Source organism: Procambarus clarkii, unplaced genomic scaffold (genome assembly GCF_040958095.1).
Source record: "Procambarus clarkii isolate CNS0578487 unplaced genomic scaffold, FALCON_Pclarkii_2.0 HiC_scaffold_129, whole genome shotgun sequence".
In the NCBI taxonomy this organism is placed as follows: domain Eukaryota; kingdom Metazoa; phylum Arthropoda; class Malacostraca; order Decapoda; family Cambaridae; genus Procambarus; species Procambarus clarkii.
The window spans coordinates 1,542,939-1,563,849 of NW_027189162.1; the positions used below are offsets into that span (position 1 = coordinate 1,542,939).

The 20,911-nt window shown below is 41.0% G+C and overlaps 1 protein-coding gene across 1 annotated transcript in view; it reads left to right on the forward strand.

Annotated features, from left to right (window-relative positions):
* LOC138360906 (uncharacterized) overlaps positions 1–20,911 on the forward strand; it is a 303,450-nt gene that overhangs the window by 240,833 nt on the left and 41,706 nt on the right. The gene's annotated exons all lie outside the window — the stretch shown is intronic.

Genomic DNA, 20,911 nt, shown 5'->3' on the forward strand with positions numbered 1-20,911 from the left:
TCTTTATTTTACATAATTCCAGAAACAACACCAGCAGCCGCTTATCACAAAGACACTACTTCCTAGGCATTGAGTACTTATGCCAAGAGTTTATAAGACTTCACTTGGTTCGATAGACAAAACCCGTTTTTGTGTGTTTGTGTGGTGTGTTGTGGCGAAACATCGTTGAGTCGGTGACATCTTGCTTATGTCAGCTCTGTTCTTAGGGAACAGGCGAGCGAGTACGTGTGAATTTAAGGATTAAGACTATTCTTACAATGACATTGAGTTTCACAAAGTTATTGATTTATAAGGGGAATAATTTTCCCCTGGAGATGAAGTACTGACCGTCTTCTCGGGGAGGAGGCAAGTGAGCAACTGTGAGAAACACTACGAAGCAAGACTGCGAGAGAGAGTTACGAGTCTGAGATCGTCTGAACATGTGTTCATTACGGGGACTTCATGGGGGTGGGGGACTGTTGATTTCACTGGTTATATTACGGCCGTCAATGGAGAGAAGGGGAGAGGATAAGAATTCTTATCTTTCTTTAGCTTTCGAAGGTGAAGATGCTTTAGATTTAGATAGTAAAGTGAGTTTAATTAATATGCGTCAAACTGAAGTCTGGCGGCATTCAAACACATGAGGTTTAGGGGGGGGGGGGAGATGTTGTGGGGGTTTAAATTCAAAGTTTACGAAATTAATTTTTAAAGGTGGGCAGACATGGCGTATTTTGCCTTCACAGATATGATTGTCAGTGTACACTATGGTTATGGGTGCAGCCTTTAGGTTAGAAAGGCTTATTACATAAAATATGAGCCAAAGTAAATAGAGGGGAATCATCATACATCGGCATGATCGATGACGTAAAAAAAGAAGGTAACTATGGCAACAAGATCAACTTCTTTTTCTTGAGACCTCTTTAGCTTCGTAGAGCTTAAACCTCTTCACCACCAGGACGTACATATACTGTCATGGCATGTAAGCTTATACCCCAAGGAAAGTAGTTTTTTTTTGTCTGTGCTTAGGGTAACATGTGCTTGCATCTGTGCTTAGGGTAACCTATGCTCTTGCGTGCCAGAGACAAGTCATCGGCGTGCCAAGTTTGGCACGCGTGCCAGAGGTTGCCCACCCCTGGTCTACACACATTATATATAACTATATATATAACTACTTGTGTGGTACCGTGTACAACATCCATCTCCAGGAACCTCCCAACCAGTCACCTGGACGTCAGTACAGACAGCTGCCTCTCAGCTGCTTCCCTAGCCTGGCAGGGCTATGGGACAACACAGCTTTTACCAGAATTTCCACTAGTCCTGAGACACTGGTACACTATGATTATTGTATTCACGTTTACTCATATCCTCAACAATCATTTCATTTTCCCGGTCACTACCTCACTGGCTGTAGAACGCCTAGCTCGCTCCTCGTACGTCGACTAGGTGTGGCCCTAGGATGTCCAGAGAAAGTGGCCAAAGCATGTGGCCACTGCATGGCCCTAAGGGGGGGAGGTGGCCACGAGTAGTGCGGGACGTCACAGCGCCCCACCCGGGCTGTGCTGGCGTGCGGGGGTGGCGCTGGGGTGGCGCGGGGGTGGCCTGGGGTGGCCAGCACGCGGGTGGCCTAGGGGTTGGCCGGCGCATGGGTGGTGCGCACATGAGACTTGCCTCAGGCTGGCTGGCTGGCGCCTACAGGCATACACACGTGGATGGGGGATCACCTACAACCCCACCATACCAGAGCATGCCTCACTCGTACACTGGGGTGACAATGGCCCGTGGCATCACCACATGGCAGACCAAACAAGGTGGAATTTAAAGTCCAACAGGGGCCTGTAATATCACCAAAATTACACTGCCCATATTCCACCAATTGTCCATTAACACTCGACAGGATACTCGGACCCGATGTGATCAATCTGATGCACCATGAGGCCTGACAGCTGCCTCATGGTGAACACTGTAAACTGTCTCTTAGCTTGTTACTGTTCCTTCCGTACTCATTGGCCCCAATTTCACGCAAATTTGGCCTTGACACAACCCAGGATGGCAGGAGTGCCCTGCACAACGAGTAATCAGGATGACACAGCGATTAATGGGGTCGGAGGTGGCAGGCTGCCACCTCCACCCAAAGTCACCTTCTCAGCTTGCCGCCCAGCTCAAACTGACGATTTGGCGGGCTAGGAAAACTCAAATGCCCATCTCTCCCCCCCTACCTTGTCTTGACCAATCAGCACAAAGCCGACACAACTCAAGGTGCCTCTACCAAAAACAGCTGTTCGCACCAAAACTCAGCTAGGGGCGAGGATGCCGCCACCAATCACATGCGCCCCTCACCCTGTGGCGTCCTGTGACGTCCCAAGAAGGGGGAGGCCTAAAGACCGTGGCGCAATGTCTCACATAGTGGGGGGGGGGGGCGACGTTCACCCCACTGTCCCCCTACCTCTAAAAATCCGTTGAGACAAATATCCTCTCATACCACTTCACTCTCAACTCTCATCCCATTTCACAGAAACAGGAAAAACTCTGTAACTCTCTCTACAGTGCAATCACAGACTTCTAATTAGTCTTAAATGATAGTCCATAACACGAGCTTTCATCCAACACCCCATAAGTGTATGTTAGTTTGAAAACTTCTTGTCTAGAGTCCCTAGAGCGATTAGCCTAATCTAGAAAACTAGGAAAACTAGCTGAGGGATCTTCATTCTTTCACAATGCGTTTCAGCCATATAGGTCTTATATAGCTATTTATTGACAGCTATGGTACTTTCTCGCATATGTAGAGCAGGTATGGTTATTATTAGCCTAATATTTAATTTCTTGGTTAAGCTGTTTTTTAATTATACCTCGTTAGACATTAGCTAACCTACCTAACAGGATTAGCTAAGATCTGAGTGATACTTGAGTGCCACTATGGTAGTATGTCCAGTTAGCTCTTAAATTATCACCATTAGTTGGTATAGTGACACTTTAGTAGCAATCAAAAGGTACACGAAATAATGGGAAATTACACAATTAATACGAATAGGTCCCACCCTGCTCGGATCAGCACAATGTAAAATAATATATATACACCAGTACTGTCTAGCACAGGTCTAGTTAAATTTTATCCTACCTAGGAAAATAGCTAAATAGTTTAAGCTGGATTTGTACATACCTGAGTACAATTACAGTCTAAAATCCTACCTCTTTAGGTTGTCATCAATACACAAATGGTGCAATAATGTGAATATAATTGTTCTGTGTTTTTGGGAGTTTTGTGTAATTTGATATATAGTATATATACACACTTGTAGGAAATACGTGTATAAGAAATTTAATTAACACAAGGTTATTAATTGTTGTGTGGCAGGTATTTTACTGCTGTATATAATATCCTAACACCTGACAATACTTTCTAAAGAGTATAATGTTGTCAGGGTTAGTAAATGGTTAATTGAATATAATTAATTATATAGGACCAGTAATTTGGGTTAATATACTGTATCCGTAAAATGTATGGGTTTTAATATTAATTATGGTTTATCCGGTCCGAAGTTGACCAAAAAGGGTGTGCGAATATATGGCTGTAGAATATTAATAATAATAATGATTTTTATAATATCGAAGGACCACTCCCTTTATGGGAGTAATGAATATATTAATTGTAATGAATTAGAGAACCAGTGATCTATGAATCTCGAAAATAATTAAAAATATAATGCGAGAGCATTAAGTGAACTGTAGAATAATAATTAAATTATAGAGCCAAATCCCTCCACATTCTTTGGGGGTGTTGAAATAGTAGAAAGAAACTAATCCGTCACTTGCAAAATAAATAGATGCTAATATGCATCAAATTGAGTTTTTGGCCATTGAGTTTTCAAGAATAATTACATGGAAAAAATATAAATGGTTAGTAAATATATGATCTTATATTGAAGATCAATAATTAATTAAATGTTAATAATCTATTACATAAGAAATGAACAGCAGCTTAGGTGTATTTGAAAAATTGATGTACGCTTCAGGACAGTCACGTCAAGAATACTCTTCCAAACAGGCTGTCTTAGACCACGCGTTAAGGTGGAGGGTATCTCCCGCCTTGTCGCTATGGCACAAGCTGAAATACGGTCAAAACTGTAAGATATGCCTAAACTAATTTAGATTCACACCTATTTCTGAATAAGAATGAGAACACGATCTAGCATGGGACTCACCTTTTGTTATTTTGATTCCATATATATTGACGTATTAATATTGAAGACGAGCAACCTACAAGTTTGATAATCTGTGGACACAATTTACCAAATGTTAGTAGCACTTATCGTAATTATGCTCGCCGAGACGAGTGCCTGATAGATCAGGAGTTCATTCCAGCACTCCGACATCCTCTGATGCATGGATGACGCAAATACGGGCTGGTGAAATACGCGAGCTCCTAGACACAGCTTGTTGCCAGAAAATATGGCTGCCGTCGCTCTCCTCCTTCCATCTCGGGCACGTGCAATAGCTCCCAGTGGGGGCCTCGAGCCTAAACTACGTTATTCATTTAATTTTAGGTATGGGAGGAAGTGGATATGACGAACATTTACGTCAGAAATAAATTTATTATGTTGCAGTATATTTTCTCGTAATTCAAGTGAATTAATTTAGACTGCGCTAAATAAACGAGAAAGATTTAGAGGGGAAATTATTTTACATTACAGTATTATTCACTGGAACAGCTAATATAGCTGGATAAATGAATTACAGTAAACGGTAATATGCTAATTAAAGTAAACTCATTAATAAACGATTATCCTTAATAAACGAAAGTAATTAACTGGACTCTATTTGATCCACAGATATGTTTAAAATATTCCCTGAGGCGGACTTTCTGGTGCCACGTTGACATAAATAGTAGGAAATTTTGGCGTGGTTATTACGCAGTAGGGAATATATTAATATTATTACACTACTAGTAGGAAGTATTTCTAAATATAATTGTTAGTAAAAGAATTTTTATTAAAGTATTAAATATTAAGAAATAAGCATTGGATATTTCCAACACCACCTGCTGGGTATTGCCGCAGTACCTGCACGCGTCACTCGCTTGACTCACTGACGAAAGTTTTGTCTCTCTAACGATAGCTTCTGACCTCCTAATGACAGTTCCTGATCCACTGATGATAAATTCTGACAGATTGACAATATTGTCTGTTACGGACCCGAATCCAGCGTCCGAGCCCGGAGTAGAGACAACCACGCCATCTGTGGGTCGGCTCCCGAAACCCCCTCCAAATGGACGACGACACCTGGTGAGGACGAGGTGTACTGGCCACAAGGGCTAGTTTCCAGTCCTGATTAGCTCGTAACACAGCCGCCGCTGACCTCTGGTGAGGTGGAGCTTAGACAGCAACGCCATCTATGGAATGGATACGTCGGGCGTTTGTGTCTAAGCCTGTAAGTGAGGTGCTTTAGTGTGTCCCTGTTACTGATGACGTGTCTGCTTACAGAGTCGACCTGGGACTGCTGTAATGGAAGTTGAGTCAGTCTACCCAAGGCAGTCGTCTCATCTCCAAGTGTTTGCTGCAGCAGCTGTGAGTCGCCCCCGGATGAACACTGTGGTGTTGACCTGCCTGTGAAGTGGCAGTTGAGGGATTGCCATATCCGGGACTGACTGGTGGAGACGCTTAACCACTGGGGAGTTGTGGCAAGGAGAGTGATCTGTGGTGTCACACGAGGCTCCTGACTAGGGTTTCGCTACCTTAATATCGATCGTGGAGTGGCCTAACCAGCGTCGCTGATTTGGAACCTGCCAGCTATCTGCTGGACTTGTGGTTGACGGCCTCCACGACGGTGCCCCCAGTGGAACTGTGCTTTGGCTGGCCTGTAGCCGGGGTAGACTCAAGATTCTCGAAGGATTCGTTGTGAGGCCACAAGAGCACCAGGAGCTTGGCATCATGAGCACCGTGAAGATCCAGAGTCTTCAGAAGAAGACAACAGTGTATATAATAGTGTTTATACCCCCCCCCCCCCTCTTCTTATATATATTTATTGGTGACGGTAATTATATTATTAAGTTTTTGCCTTTATTTCCCTTCCCCTTTTATTTTACTTGCGTTACGGATCACATCCCTTGAAAGCCACTACTAGCTTGGGGCCGAATACCCTTACTCTACTAACATCAGAGTAAGAACCCGGTTGCGACCCGAGAGGGCCGTAACATTGTCTGACCAAATGACGCGTGATCTTTACACACTACTGCACCCATCCCGCTGATGACAGCTTCTGTCCCAATGGCAACAGCTGCTGCTACATGTGATGTTCATCGGTCCCTTGTTTCATCTTTCTTTCATGTATGTGATATTGATCTTGTCTTTCCTTGTATCTCGCTTCATTAATGTGGATGCCAACCCCCTGGTCTTTCAGCAGCTATATGCAGAGTTGGAGAACTTTTATTCCATGCTGGCTCTGCATTATTGCATTATGCAGAATATATCCTCACCCTCTTTTAATATATATATATATATATATATATATATATATATATATATATATATATATATATATATATATATATATATATATATATATATATATATATATATATATATATATATATATGTTTCATTGAATATGACCGCATATTCTGTATTTATTATTTTCTGGTTTAGGGCTTCTATCCCTCTAACTATTTTCTTAGCATCAGGGCTTAATTGAAATAGGAGTTCTCCAAAACTCATTTTCGTACTTTTAAGGTGAAGAAAAGAAGTGATTTACTATAGAGTGTATTACACTTATTTGTATAATTTGCACGACGTTTCGAACCTCCATGGTTCATTCTCAAGTGAACAGATCTTACAATACTAGTTGATTTTATACCCGCATTAGGTCAGGTGATAATACAATGAAGGTGAAAACATGGGGGGATACATAAGGGATAAACATAGGGGCTGCAGAAGGCTTATTGGCCCATACGAGGCATCTCCTATCTAAACACAAAGATTAATCCAGTGTAATTGGCCTGTTATGTTGGACATTGTCTTCTGTGTTGGCATCGATATGTTCTTGTCTTGTCCTTACTCTCATGGTGGGTAGAGTAAATAGTTCCGTGATTTGGGTGTTCATGGTAGGTCGCTCTATTCTTATGTGAATTGCCTCAAGAATTTGTAATCTTCTTGAATCTTGGGTTTTGTCTATTATGCAAGTATTCTTGTTCAACATTTCTCTTGTTAGAGTAATGTCATGGGCTTGTCTCATGTGATTCCTAGGGGCACCAGATTGAAGATGGCATGTCAAACGCCTCGTCAGCTTGGTCGACGTCATACCTATGTACTTACATTGAAGGTTACATCCTTCGTGGGGGCAAGTGTACATGTATACAACGCTTGACTGCTGTAGAGGGTTCTCCGTCGGCTTCGGGCTGTTTTTGATAAGGAGTTCGGAAGTCTTCTTGGTTTTGTAGAATATTATCAGGTTTATGTTTTGGTTAGGAGTAGTGCTTTTTACTCCTTTACGGATTATTTCTTTCATTATTCTTTCCTCTTTTATATGTTCACTGTGCATGGTTGATTTGTAATATAATTTTATTGGGGGTGTTGTGGTTTCTGTTCTAGGTTCTGAATTATACCAACGGTCCAAGTGTCTTCTTATAGCAGCGTTTATTTCCGCGTTGCTATATCCGTTGTTCACCAATACCTGAGTTACTCTTTCAAACTCTCTACTCACGTTGCTCCATTCAGAGAAGTGGGTAAGCGCTCGACGAATATAAGCATTGAGAACACTGGCTTTGTATCTTTGGGGGCACTCACTTCTACCGTTCAGGCATAATCCTATGTTGGTGGGCTTGGTATATACGTTGGTGCTTAAAGAGGTTCCTGTTTTTGTTATTAGTACATCCAAGAATGGCAGACTGTTATTTTCACTATTTTCATGTGTAAATCGGAGTACTGACTCTCTCTCTAGGTGTCTCTTTAGGTCAATTAGTTCATCTGAGTCTTTTACTATTACGAATATGTCATCTACATAACGGCAGTATACAGTTGGTTTTTGTCTGCTACTGAAGACCCTATCTTCGATGGTTCCCATATAAAAATTAGCAAATAAAACTACTAAGGGGGAGCCCATTGCTACTCCGTCTATTTGTAAATACATGTCTCCTTGTGGACTGATGAAAGGGGCTTCCTTTGTACATGCTTCGAGAAGACTTTTCAAGTGTGGCTCAGGTATGTCAAGTGTGGCTCAGGTATGTGTAATTAGACATACCTGAGCCACACTTGAAAAGTCTTCTCGAAGCATGTACAAAGGAAGCCCCTTTCATCAGTCCACAAGGAGACATGTATTTACAAATAGACGGAGTAGCAATGGGCTCCCCCTTAGGAGTTTTATTTGCTAATTTTTATATGGGAACCATCGAAGATAGAGTCTTCAGTAGCAGACAAAAACCAACTGTATACTGCCGTTATGTAGATGACATATTCGTAATAGTAAAAGACTCAGATGAACTAATTGACCTAAAAAGACACCTAGAGAGAGAGTCAGTACTCCGATTTACACATGAAAATAGTGAAAATAACAGTCTGCCATTCTTGGATGTACTAATAACAAAAACAGGAACCTCTTTAAGCACCAACGTATATACCAAGCCCACCAACATAGGATTATTCCTGAACGGTAGAAGTGAGTGCCCCCAAAGATACAAAGCCAGTGTTCTCAATGCTTATATTCGTCGAGCGCTTACCCACTGCTCTGAATGGAGCAACGTGAGTAGAGAGTTTGAAAGAGTAACTCAGGTATTGGTGAACAACGGATATAGCAACGCGGAAATAAACGCTGCTATAAGAAGACACTTGTACCGTTGGTATAATTCAGAACCTAGAACAGAAACCACAACACCCCCAATAAAATTATATTACAAATCAACCATGCACAGTGAACATATAAAAGAGGAAAGAATAATGAAAGAAATAATCCGTAAAGGAGTAAAAAGCACTACTCCTAACCAAAACATAAACCTGATAATATTCTACAAAACCAAGAAGACTTCCGAACTCCTTATCAAAAACAGCCCGAAGCCGACGGAGAACCCTCTACAGCAGTCAAGCGTTGTATACATGTACACTTGCCCCCACGAAGGATGTAACCTTCAATGTAAGTACATAGGTATGACGTCGACCAAGCTGACGAGGCGTTTGACATGCCATCTTCAATCTGGTGCCCCTAGGAATCACATGAGACAAGCCCATGACATTACTCTAACAAGAGAAATGTTGAACAAGAATACTTGCATAATAGACAAAACCCAAGATTCAAGAAGATTACAAATTCTTGAGGCAATTCACATAAGAATAGAGCGACCTACCATGAACACCCAAATCACGGAACTATTTACTCTACCCACCATGAGAGTAAGGACAAGACAAGAACATATCGATGCCAACACAGAAGACAATGTCCAACATAACAGGCCAATTACACTGGATTAATCTTTGTGTTTAGATAGGAGATGCCTCGTATGGGCCAATAAGCCTTCTGCAGCCCCTATGTTTATCCCTTATGTATCCCCCCATGTTTTCACCTTCATTGTATTATCACCTGACCTAATGCGGGTATAAAATCAACTAGTATTGTAAGATCTGTTCACTTGAGAATGAACCATGGAGGTTCGAAACGTCGTGCAAATTATACAAATAAGTGTAATACACTCTATAGTAAATCACTTCTTTTCTTCACCTTAAAAGTACGAAAATGAGTTTTGGAGAACTCCTATTTCAATTAAGCCCTGATGCTAAGAAAATAGTTAGAGGGATAGAAGCCCTAAACCAGAAAATAATAAATACAGAATATGCGGTCATATTCAATGAAACATATATATATATATATATATATATATATATTTATTGGTGTATACTGGCAGCATGTTTCTTTCAAACATGTTTCATTGAATATGACCGCATATTCTGTATTTATTATTTTCTGGTTTAGGGCTTCTATCCCTCTAACTATTTTCTTAGCATCAGGGCTTAATTGAAATAGGAGTTCTCCAAAACTCATTTTCGTACTTTTAAGGTGAAGAAAAGAAGTGATTAACTATAGAGTGTATTACACTTATTTGTATAATTTGCACGACGTTTCGAACCTCCATGGTTCATTCTCAAGTGAACAGATCTTACAATACTAGTTGATTTTATACCCGCATTAGGTCAGGTGATAATACAATGAAGGTGAAAACATGGGGGGATACATAAGGGATAAACATAGGGGCTGCAGAAGGCTTATTGGCCCATACGAGGCATCTCCTATCTAAACACAAAGATTAATCCAGTGTAATTGGCCTGTTATGTTGGACATTGTCTTCTGTGTTGGCATCGATATGTTCTTGTCTTGTCCTTAATCTCATGGTGGGTAGAGTAAATAGTTCCGTGATTTGGGTGTTCATGGTAGGTCGCTCTATTTTTATGTGAATTGCCTCAAGAATTTGTAATCTTCTTGAATCTTGGGTTTTGTCTATTATGCAAGTATTCTTGTTCAACATTTCTCTTGTTAGAGTAATGTCATGGGCTTGTCTCATGTGATTCCTAGGGGCACCAGATTGAAGATGGCATGTCAAACGCCTCGTCAGCTTGGTCGACGTCATACCTATGTACTTACATTGAAGGTTACATCCTTCGTGGGGGCAAGTGTACATGTATACAACGCTTGACTGCTGTAGAGGGTTCTCCGTCGGCTTCGGGCTGTTTTTCATAAGGAGTTCGGAAGTCTTCTTGGTTTTGTAGAATATTATCAGGTTTATGTTTTGGTTAGGAGTAGTGCTTTTTACTCCTTTACGGATTATTTCTTTCATTATTCTTTCCTCTTTTATATGTTCACTGTGCATGGTTGATTTGTAATATAATTTTATTGGGGGTGTTGTGGTTTCTGTTCTAGGTTCTGAATTATACCAACGGTCCAAGTGTCTTCTTATAGCAGCGTTTATTTCCGCGTTGCTATATCCGTTGTTCACCAATACCTGAGTTACTCTTTCAAACTCTCTACTCACGTTGCTCCATTCAGAGCAGTGGGTAAGCGCTCGACGAATATAAGCATTGAGAACACTGGCTTTGTATCTTTGGGGGCACTCACTTCTACCGTTCAGGCATAATCCTATGTTGGTGGGCTTGGTATATACATTGGTGCTTAAAGAGGTTCCTGTTTTTGTTATTAGTACATCCAAGAATGGCAGACTGTTATTTTCACTATTTTCATGTGTAAATCGGAGTACTGACTCTCTCTCTAGGTGTCTTTTTAGGTCAATTAGTTCATCTGAGTCTTTTACTATTACGAATATGTCATCTACATAACGGCAGTATACAGTTGGTTTTTGTCTGCTACTGAAGACCCTGTCTTCGATGGTTCCCATATAAAAATTAGCAAATAAAACTCCTAAGGGGGAGCCCATTGCTACTCCGTCTATTTGTAAATACATGTCTCCTTGTGGACTGATGAAAGGGGCTTCCTTTGTACATGCTTCGAGAAGACTTTTCAAGTGTGGCTCAGGTATGTCTAATTTGGGGGTGCTCTCGTCTCTGTATACTCTGTCCAGTATCATTCCTATGGTTGTGTCGACTGGGACGTTGGTAAAAAGGGATTCAACGTCCAGGGAAGCGATGAGTCCATCGGGCTGGGTAGATTTGATCAATTCTAGGAAATCTGCTGATGATTGTAGACTAAACTTACTTGGAGTGTATGGAGTTAGGAGTTCATTGAGTTTCTTTGCCAGGTGATAAGTTGGGGTTGGTATTTGGCTGATTATAGGGCGTAGTGGGTTACCTGGTTTATGCGTCTTAACACTGCCGTAGGCATATCCTAAGCCATAGTCGCCTTGAAGTTTATTGAAATGCACACTACCTTTCTTTGCGTTGATTGCTGTAATTGTTTTGTTTACTTTCCGCTTAAGGTCTTCTACGGGGTTCAGGCATAATCCTATGTTGGTGGGCTTGGTATATACATTGGTGCTTAAAGAGGTTCCTGTTTTTGTTATTAGTACATCCAAGAATGGCAGACTGTTATTTTCACTATTTTCATGTGTAAATCGGAGTACTGACTCTCTCTCTAGGTGTCTTTTTAGGTCAATTAGTTCATCTGAGTCTTTTACTATTACGAATATGTCATCTACATAACGGCAGTATACAGTTGGTTTTTGTCTGCTACTGAAGACCCTGTCTTCGATGGTTCCCATATAAAAATTAGCAAATAAAACTCCTAAGGGGGAGCCCATTGCTACTCCGTCTATTTGTAAATACATGTCTCCTTGTGGACTGATGAAAGGGGCTTCCTTTGTACATGCTTCGAGAAGACTTTTCAAGTGTGGCTCAGGTATGTCTAATTTGGGGGTGCTCTCGTCTCTGTATACTCTGTCCAGTATCATTCCTATGGTTGTGTCGACTGGGACGTTGGTAAAAAGGGATTCAACGTCCAGGGAAGCGATGAGTCCATCGGGCTGGGTAGATTTGATCAATTCTAGGAAATCTGCTGATGATTGTAGACTAAACTTACTTGGAGTGTATGGAGTTAGGAGTTCATTGAGTTTCTTTGCCAGGTGATAAGTTGGGGTTGGTATTTGGCTGATTATAGGGCGTAGTGGGTTACCTGGTTTATGCGTCTTAACACTGCCGTAGGCATATCCTAAGCCATAGTCGCCTTGAAGTTTATTGAAATGCACACTACCTTTCTTTGCGTTGATTGCTGTAATTGTTTTGTTTACTTTCCGCTTAAGGTCTTCTACGGGGTTCCTCGTGATTCGTTGAAATTTGGAGTCGTCACTTAGGATGTCGCTAATTTTGTTCATGTATTCATGGGTAGGAATCAATACATATGCTGCTGTTTTGTCGGCTTTTCTTATTGTTACGTCTTTCAGATTTTTTAGTTGTTTCGCTGCTTCTTTGAGTCGTGGGGTTAAGATTGTAGATGAATATGTTCCTCGTTTTTTCCCTGCTTCTGCAAGTAGTTCAGCTTGAAGTGTGTCAGTGGTGATGACTTTTTTGTTGTCTTCTAGCTTATGGATATCGTCCAGAAGCATTTCGATTTCCAGGCGTTTTTGATGCATCTTTGGTTTAGATAAGAATTGACAATTTAGACCAAGATTTAAGAGGTCTCGTTGGTCCTGGGTAAGATCATAAGAAGTCAGGTTAAAGTAGCCATCTTTAGGACGAGGGATTTTTAGCTGTCCACCGTTTAGGGATGTTAACTTACGGAGTGTCTTTGTTTCTACAAGAGTTTTATGTTGTTGTTTCAGGTTAAATAGTTCACTGTTGATGGTTTGCTTGAGTTGGATAGGGATGTCGTACTGGGTCCATTTGTTTAACAGATGCTCCGCCTGCTCTATAAAGGTTTGGAGGGCTTCCTTCTTCTTGTTTAGTTGATGCCGAATGAGCTCTTGCCTATACCTATAGGTAAACTCTGTATTGCGGACTGCTGGGTCATGTGGGTTTATATTGGTGTATACTGGCAGCAGGTTTTCTTTCAAACATGTTTCATTGAATATGACCGCATATTCTGTATTTATTATTTTCTGGTTTAGGGCTTCTATCCCTCTAACTATTTTCTTAGCATCAGGGCTTAATTGAAATAGGAGTTCTCCAAAACTCATTTTCGTACTTTTAAGGTGAAGAAAAGAAGTGATTAACTATAGAGTGTATTACACTTATTTGTATAATTTGCACGACGTTTCGAACCTCCATGGTTCATTCTCAAGTGAACAGATCTTACAATACTAGTTGATTTTATACCCGCATTAGGTCAGGTGATAATACAATGAAGGTGAAAACATGGGGGGATACATAAGGGATAAACATAGGGGCTGCAGAAGGCTTATTGGCCCATACGAGGCATCTCCTATCTAAACACAAAGATTAATCCAGTGTAATTGGCCTGTTATGTTGGACATTGTCTTCTGTGTTGGCATCGATATGTTCTTGTCTTGTCCTTAATCTCATGGTGGGTAGAGTAAATAGTTCCGTGATTTGGGTGTTCATGGTAGGTCGCTCTATTTTTATGTGAATTGCCTCAAGAATTTGTAATCTTCTTGAATCTTGGGTTTTGTCTATTATGCAAGTATTCTTGTTCAACATTTCTCTTGTTAGAGTAATGTCATGGGCTTGTCTCATGTGATTCCTAGGGGCACCAGATTGAAGATGGCATGTCAAACGCCTCGTCAGCTTGGTCGACGTCATACCTATGTACTTACATTGAAGGTTACATCCTTCGTGGGGGCAAGTGTACATGTATACAACGCTTGACTGCTGTAGAGGGTTCTCCGTCGGCTTCGGGCTGTTTTTGATAAGGAGTTCGGAAGTCTTCTTGGTTTTGTAGAATATTATCAGGTTTATGTTTTGGTTAGGAGTAGTGCTTTTTACTCCTTTACGGATTATTTCTTTCATTATTCTTTCCTCTTTTATATGTTCACTGTGCATGGTTGATTTGTAATATAATTTTATTGGGGGTGTTGCGGTTTCTGTTCTAGGTTCTGAATTATACCAACGGTCCAAGTGTCTTCTTATAGCAGCGTTTATTTCCGCGTTGCTATATCCGTTGTTCACCAATACCTGAGTTACTCTTTCAAACTCTCTACTCACGTTGCTCCATTCAGAGCAGTGGGTAAGCGCTCGACGAATATAAGCATTGAGAACACTGGCTTTGTATCTTTGGGGGCACTCACTTCTACCGTTCAGGCATAATCCTATGTTGGTGGGCTTGGTATATACATTGGTGCTTAAAGAGGTTCCTGTTTTTGTTATTAGTACATCCAAGAATGGCAGACTGTTATTTTCACTATTTTCATGTGTAAATCGGAGTACTGACTCTCTCTCTAGGTGTCTTTTTAGGTCAATTAGTTCATCTGAGTCTTTTACTATTACGAATATGTCATCTACATAACGGCAGTATACAGTTGGTTTTTGTCTGCTACTGAAGACCCTGTCTTCGATGGTTCCCATATAAAAATTAGCAAATAAAACTCCTAAGGGGGAGCCCATTGCTACTCCGTCTATTTGTAAATACATGTCTCCTTGTGGACTGATGAAAGGGGCTTCCTTTGTACATGCTTCGAGAAGACTTTTCAAGTGTGGCTCAGGTATGTCTAATTTGGGGGTGCTCTCGTCTCTGTATACTCTGTCCAGTATCATTCCTATGGTTGTGTCGACTGGGACGTTGGTAAAAAGGGATTCAACGTCCAGGGAAGCGATGAGTCCATCGGGCTGGGTAGATTTGATCAATTCTAGGAAATCTGCTGATGATTGTAGACTAAACTTACTTGGAGTGTATGGAGTTAGGAGTTCATTGAGTTTCTTTGCCAGGTGATAAGTTGGGGTTGGTATTTGGCTGATTATAGGCCAATTACACTGGATTAATCTTTGTGTTTAGATAGGAGATGCCTCGTATGGGCCAATAAGCCTTCTGCAGCCCCTATGTTTATCCCTTATGTATCCCCCCATGTTTTCACCTTCATTGTATTATCACCTGACCTAATGCGGGTATAAAATCAACTAGTATTGTAAGATCTGTTCACTTGAGAATGAACCATGGAGGTTCGAAACGTCGTGCAAATTATACAAATAAGTGTAATACACTCTATAGTTAATCACTTCTTTTCTTCACCTTAAAAGTACGAAAATGAGTTTTGGAGAACTCCTATTTCAATTAAGCCCTGATGCTAAGAAAATAGTTAGAGGGATAGAAGCCCTAAACCAGAAAATAATAAATACAGAATATGCGGTCATATTCAATGAAACATGTTTGAAAGAAAACCTGCTGCCAGTATACACCAATATAAACCCACATGACCCAGCAGTCCGCAATACAGAGTTTACCTATAGGTATAGGCAAGAGCTCATTCGGCATCAACTAAACAAGAAGAAGGAAGCCCTCCAAACCTTTATAGAGCAGGCGGAGCATCTGTTAAACAAATGGACCCAGTACGACATCCCTATCCAACTCAAGCAAACCATCAACAGTGAACTATTTAACCTGAAACAACAACATAAAACTCTTGTAGAAACAAAGACACTCCGTAAGTTAACATCCCTAAACGGTGGACAGCTAAAAATCCCTCGTCCTAAAGATGGCTACTTTAACCTGACTTCTTATGATCTTACCCAGGACCAACGAGACCTCTTAAATCTTGGTCTAAATTGTCAATTCTTATCTAAACCAAAGATGCATCAAAAACGCCTGGAAATCGAAATGTTTCTGGACGATATCCATAAGCTAGAAGACAACAAAAAAGTCATCACCACTGACACACTTCAAGCTGAACTACTTGCAGAAGCAGGGAAAAAACGAGGAACATATTCATCTACAATCTTAACCCCACGACTCAAAGAAGCAGCGAAACAACTAAAAAATCTGAAAGACGTAACAATAAGAAAAGCCGACAAAACAGCAGCATATGTATTGATTCCTACCCATGAATACATGAACAAAATTAGCGACATCCTAAGTGACGACTCCAAATTTCAACGAATCACGAGGAACCCCGTAGAAGACCTTAAGCGGAAAGTAAACAAAACAATTACAGCAATCAACGCAAAGAAAGGTAGTGTGCATTTCAATAAACTTCAAGGCGACTATGGCTTAGGATATGCCTACGGCAGTGTTAAGACGCATAAACCAGGTAACCCACTACGCCCTATAATCAGCCAAATACCAACCCCAACTTATCACCTGGCAAAGAAACTCAATGAACTCCTAACTCCATACACTCCAAGTAAGTTTAGTCTACAATCATCAGCAGATTTCCTAGAATTGATCAAATCTACCCAGCCCGATGGACTCATCGCTTCCCTGGACGTTGAATCCCTTTTTACCAACGTCCCAGTCGACACAACCATAGGAATGATACTGGACAGAGTATACAGAGACGAGAGCACCCCCAAATTAGACATACCTGAGCCACACTTGAAAAGTCTTCTCGAAGCATGTACAAAGGAAGCCCCTTTCATCAGTCCACAAGGAGACATGTATTTACAAATAGACGGAGTAGCAATGGGCTCCCCCTTAGGAGTTTTATTTGCTAATTTTTATATGGGAACCATCGAAGATAGAGTCTTCAGTAGCAGACAAAAACCAACTGTATACTGCCGTTATGTAGATGACATATTCGTAATAGTAAAAGACTCAGATGAACTAATTGACCTAAAAAGACACCTAGAGAGAGAGTCAGTACTCCGATTTACACATGAAAATAGTGAAAATAACAGTCTGCCATTCTTGGATGTACTAATAACAAAAACAGGAACCTCTTTAAGCACCAACGTATATACCAAGCCCACCAACATAGGATTATTCCTGAACGGTAGAAGTGAGTGCCCCCAAAGATACAAAGCCAGTGTTCTCAATGCTTATATTCGTCGAGCGCTTACCCACTGCTCTGAATGGAGCAACGTGAGTAGAGAGTTTGAAAGAGTAACTCAGGTATTGGTGAACAACGGATATAGCAACGCGGAAATAAACGCTGCTATAAGAAGACACTTGGACCGTTGGTATAATTCAGAACCTAGAACAGAAACCACAACACCCCCAATAAAATTATATTACAAATCAACCATGCACAGTGAACATATAAAAGAGGAAAGAATAATGAAAGAAATAATCCGTAAAGGAGTAAAAAGCACTACTCCTAACCAAAACATAAACCTGATAATATTCTACAAAACCAAGAAGACTTCCGAACTCCTTATCAAAAACAGCCCGAAGCCGACGGAGAACCCTCTACAGCAGTCAAGCGTTGTATACATGTACACTTGCCCCCACGAAGGATGTAACCTTCAATGTAAGTACATAGGTATGACGTCGACCAAGCTGACGAGGCGTTTGACATGCCATCTTCAATCTGGTGCCCCTAGGAATCACATGAGACAAGCCCATGACATTACTCTAACAAGAGAAATGTTGAACAAGAATACTTGCATAATAGACAAAACCCAAGATTCAAGAAGATTACAAATTCTTGAGGCAATTCACATAAGAATAGAGCGACCTACCATGAACACCCAAATCACGGAACTATTTACTCTACCCACCATGAGAGTAAGGACAAGACAAGAACATATCGATGCCAACACAGAAGACAATGTCCAACATAACAGGCCAATTACACTGGATTAATCTTTGTGTTTAGATAGGAGATGCCTCGTATGGGCCAATAAGCCTTCTGCAGCCCCTATGTTTATCCCTTATGTATCCCCCCATGTTTTCACCTTCATTGTATTATCACCTGACCTAATGCGGGTATAAAATCAACTAGTATTGTAAGATCTGTTCACTTGAGAATGAACCATGGAGGTTCGAAACGTCGTGCAAATTATACAAATAAGTGTAATACACTCTATAGTAAATCACTTCTTTTCTTCACCTTAAAAGTACGAAAATGAGTTTTGGAGAACTCCTATTTCAATTAAGCCCTGATGCTAAGAAAATAGTTAGAGGGATAGAAGCCCTAAACCAGAAAATAATAAATACAGAATATGCGGTCATATTCAATGAAACATATATATATATATATATATATATATATATATATATATATATATATATATATATATATATATATATATATATATATATATATAATAGTATATTTTGGTAGCAGTCTTTCCTGTAGACATATATTATTAAATATGACCGAAAAAGTAAGATTAATAATTCTAACACGAATTTTCTCGATCTTTCGTACGTTTCTTTTCACTGTTGGTGGTATTTCATACCAGAAAACATTCGGAGGAAACTACTCCAAGCTTGTACTAAAGAGGCACCCTTCTTGAGCCCGGATGGGCACATGTATAAGCAAGTAGATGGGGTCGCCATGGGTTCCCCCCTAGGTGTCCTGTTTGCAAACTTCTACATGGGTACCATCGAGCAAAAAGTCTTAGTCGAAATGAACTTGAAACCGGCCATATACTGCAGGTATGTTGACAACATTTTTACACAGGTACCTGATGTCAGACATCTGCAGGAGCTGAAGGAGGCATTTGAGCAGAGTTCCGTGCTGCGTTTCACTTACGAGATGGAAAAGGATGGGAAGCTGCCCTTTCTAGATGTAACAGTCATGGAAAAAAGCGGAGGTTTCCACACTGCAGTCTACACTAAGGAAACGAACATAGGAATGTGCCTAAATGCCAACAGCAACTGCCCAGACAGGTACAAGAGGAGTGTTGTTAACGCTTATGTCGACCGTGCTCTCAGCCACAGCTCAGAATGGAAGCAAGTCGACGAAGAACTCTGTAGGGTAAGGCAGGTCCTAGTCAACAACGGCTTCTCCAATGGTTTCGTCGAAGACATCATAAGAAGGAAAGTGAAACGCCAAGCAACCTCTGAAGAGACAACCAACACAACACCTATACCCCCTATTAGACTATTTTACAGGAACTTCTTTTCCACAGCTCATAAAACGGAGGAAAGGGTCCTGAAAGATATTGTTAATAGAAACGTTATCCCTACAGACAAAAATCAGAGGATACAACTGACGATTTACTATAAAACCAGAAAAACGGCCAGCCTACTCATGAGAAACTCTCCAGACACAAAACAGAACGCTTTAAAAGAGACCAACATCGTCTATGCCTTCAAAAGCCCTCTTGGGGACTGTAAGCTCCAAAAAACCCAGTATATAGTATTATAGACTGTGGGTTGGTTAGTGTTGTCGTCGTTGATCCTTCTCTATGGACAACCCAACCCACAACTCGGTAGAGTGCTTATACTAGATCACCCTTGGCGCTTCTGGCTCTTGGAGAGGGGCTCAGCGTCACACGTTTAGGGGATGCGGCTCCAACACTTAGCCTCGTTGTCACGTGCACACACCCACTCGAGCCGCTGTGTCTCCCCACTCTCTCCTAATGAGATATGATCTCAATCCCCTATGATTTACTAGTATTACCTTCTGCCCTGTCCACAGCAGTGGTTCTTGGTTCTTTCTCTCTCTCTCTCCTTCTTTACTACCTCCTGGGAAGCCTCACTGGGACAAGGGCAAACACCAGCAAATTGGGATTCATTTACTGGACAAAGCACATACACGATACATACACACATATAATAATAATGAATCCTATACTCTATAATATTACAATCAGGTTGCACTCCAACACCATCAGAACTCTATCATCAGCTTATCAAGTGGTATCCTATCTCCTGGTTCGCCACCTGATACTATCAACCTCCTCAAGTTGATCAAGTCTACAAACACTGTTGCACCATCAGCAAGAGAATATATATATGTATCTATAAACGTGTACAAAGAAAATCAGCATGTGAATGTAATGACATATATCAGTATAAATGTTCCTTGATACGCAACAATGATCAATCGATCACTCTATCAGTCTTAGAACACATACATCTGTAGGTAATCCAGCCTACGACTGTAACTCTAAACTTCAGTATAAAACACTCCTTGACATAAGAATGCAAACAGTTACTCACCTCTCACTGCGTCTTGCACGCTAATGACAACCAAACACTATCAACTCCCTACAAGTAATCCACCAGAACTTCCCTTCCACCTCTGGAAGTTCACTACCCTGATATCTTCAGGTTCTTCCGGGCTTCACTACCAGGATCTCCTGCAGCTCCTACAGGCTGCTATCATGAAGTTTCCTTGAGCAACTACGGTGCTTCACCCTTCTACTAGGGTCCTTCACAGCTCTCCTGGCTGCTACACCATGAAGTTTCCTCGAGCAACTATGGTGCTTCGCCACCTCTACAGAAGCATGTGACACTCCTCTTCACTGCTTCTCCTCACAGCTCGAGGTCCTCTGCTCCACTACCTTGGAGTCTCATCAACTACTCCCTCTGTGCTGGTTTCGAAGTTCTCAGCAACTTCTTCCCCAAAGACAAACCTGCAACCCATCGACACTCCAATAAAATGTTCCCCTTTAACACATAAACAAAAATAATCACACAATATGTTTGCCTCAAACCTCTATCTGTCCTCTACATA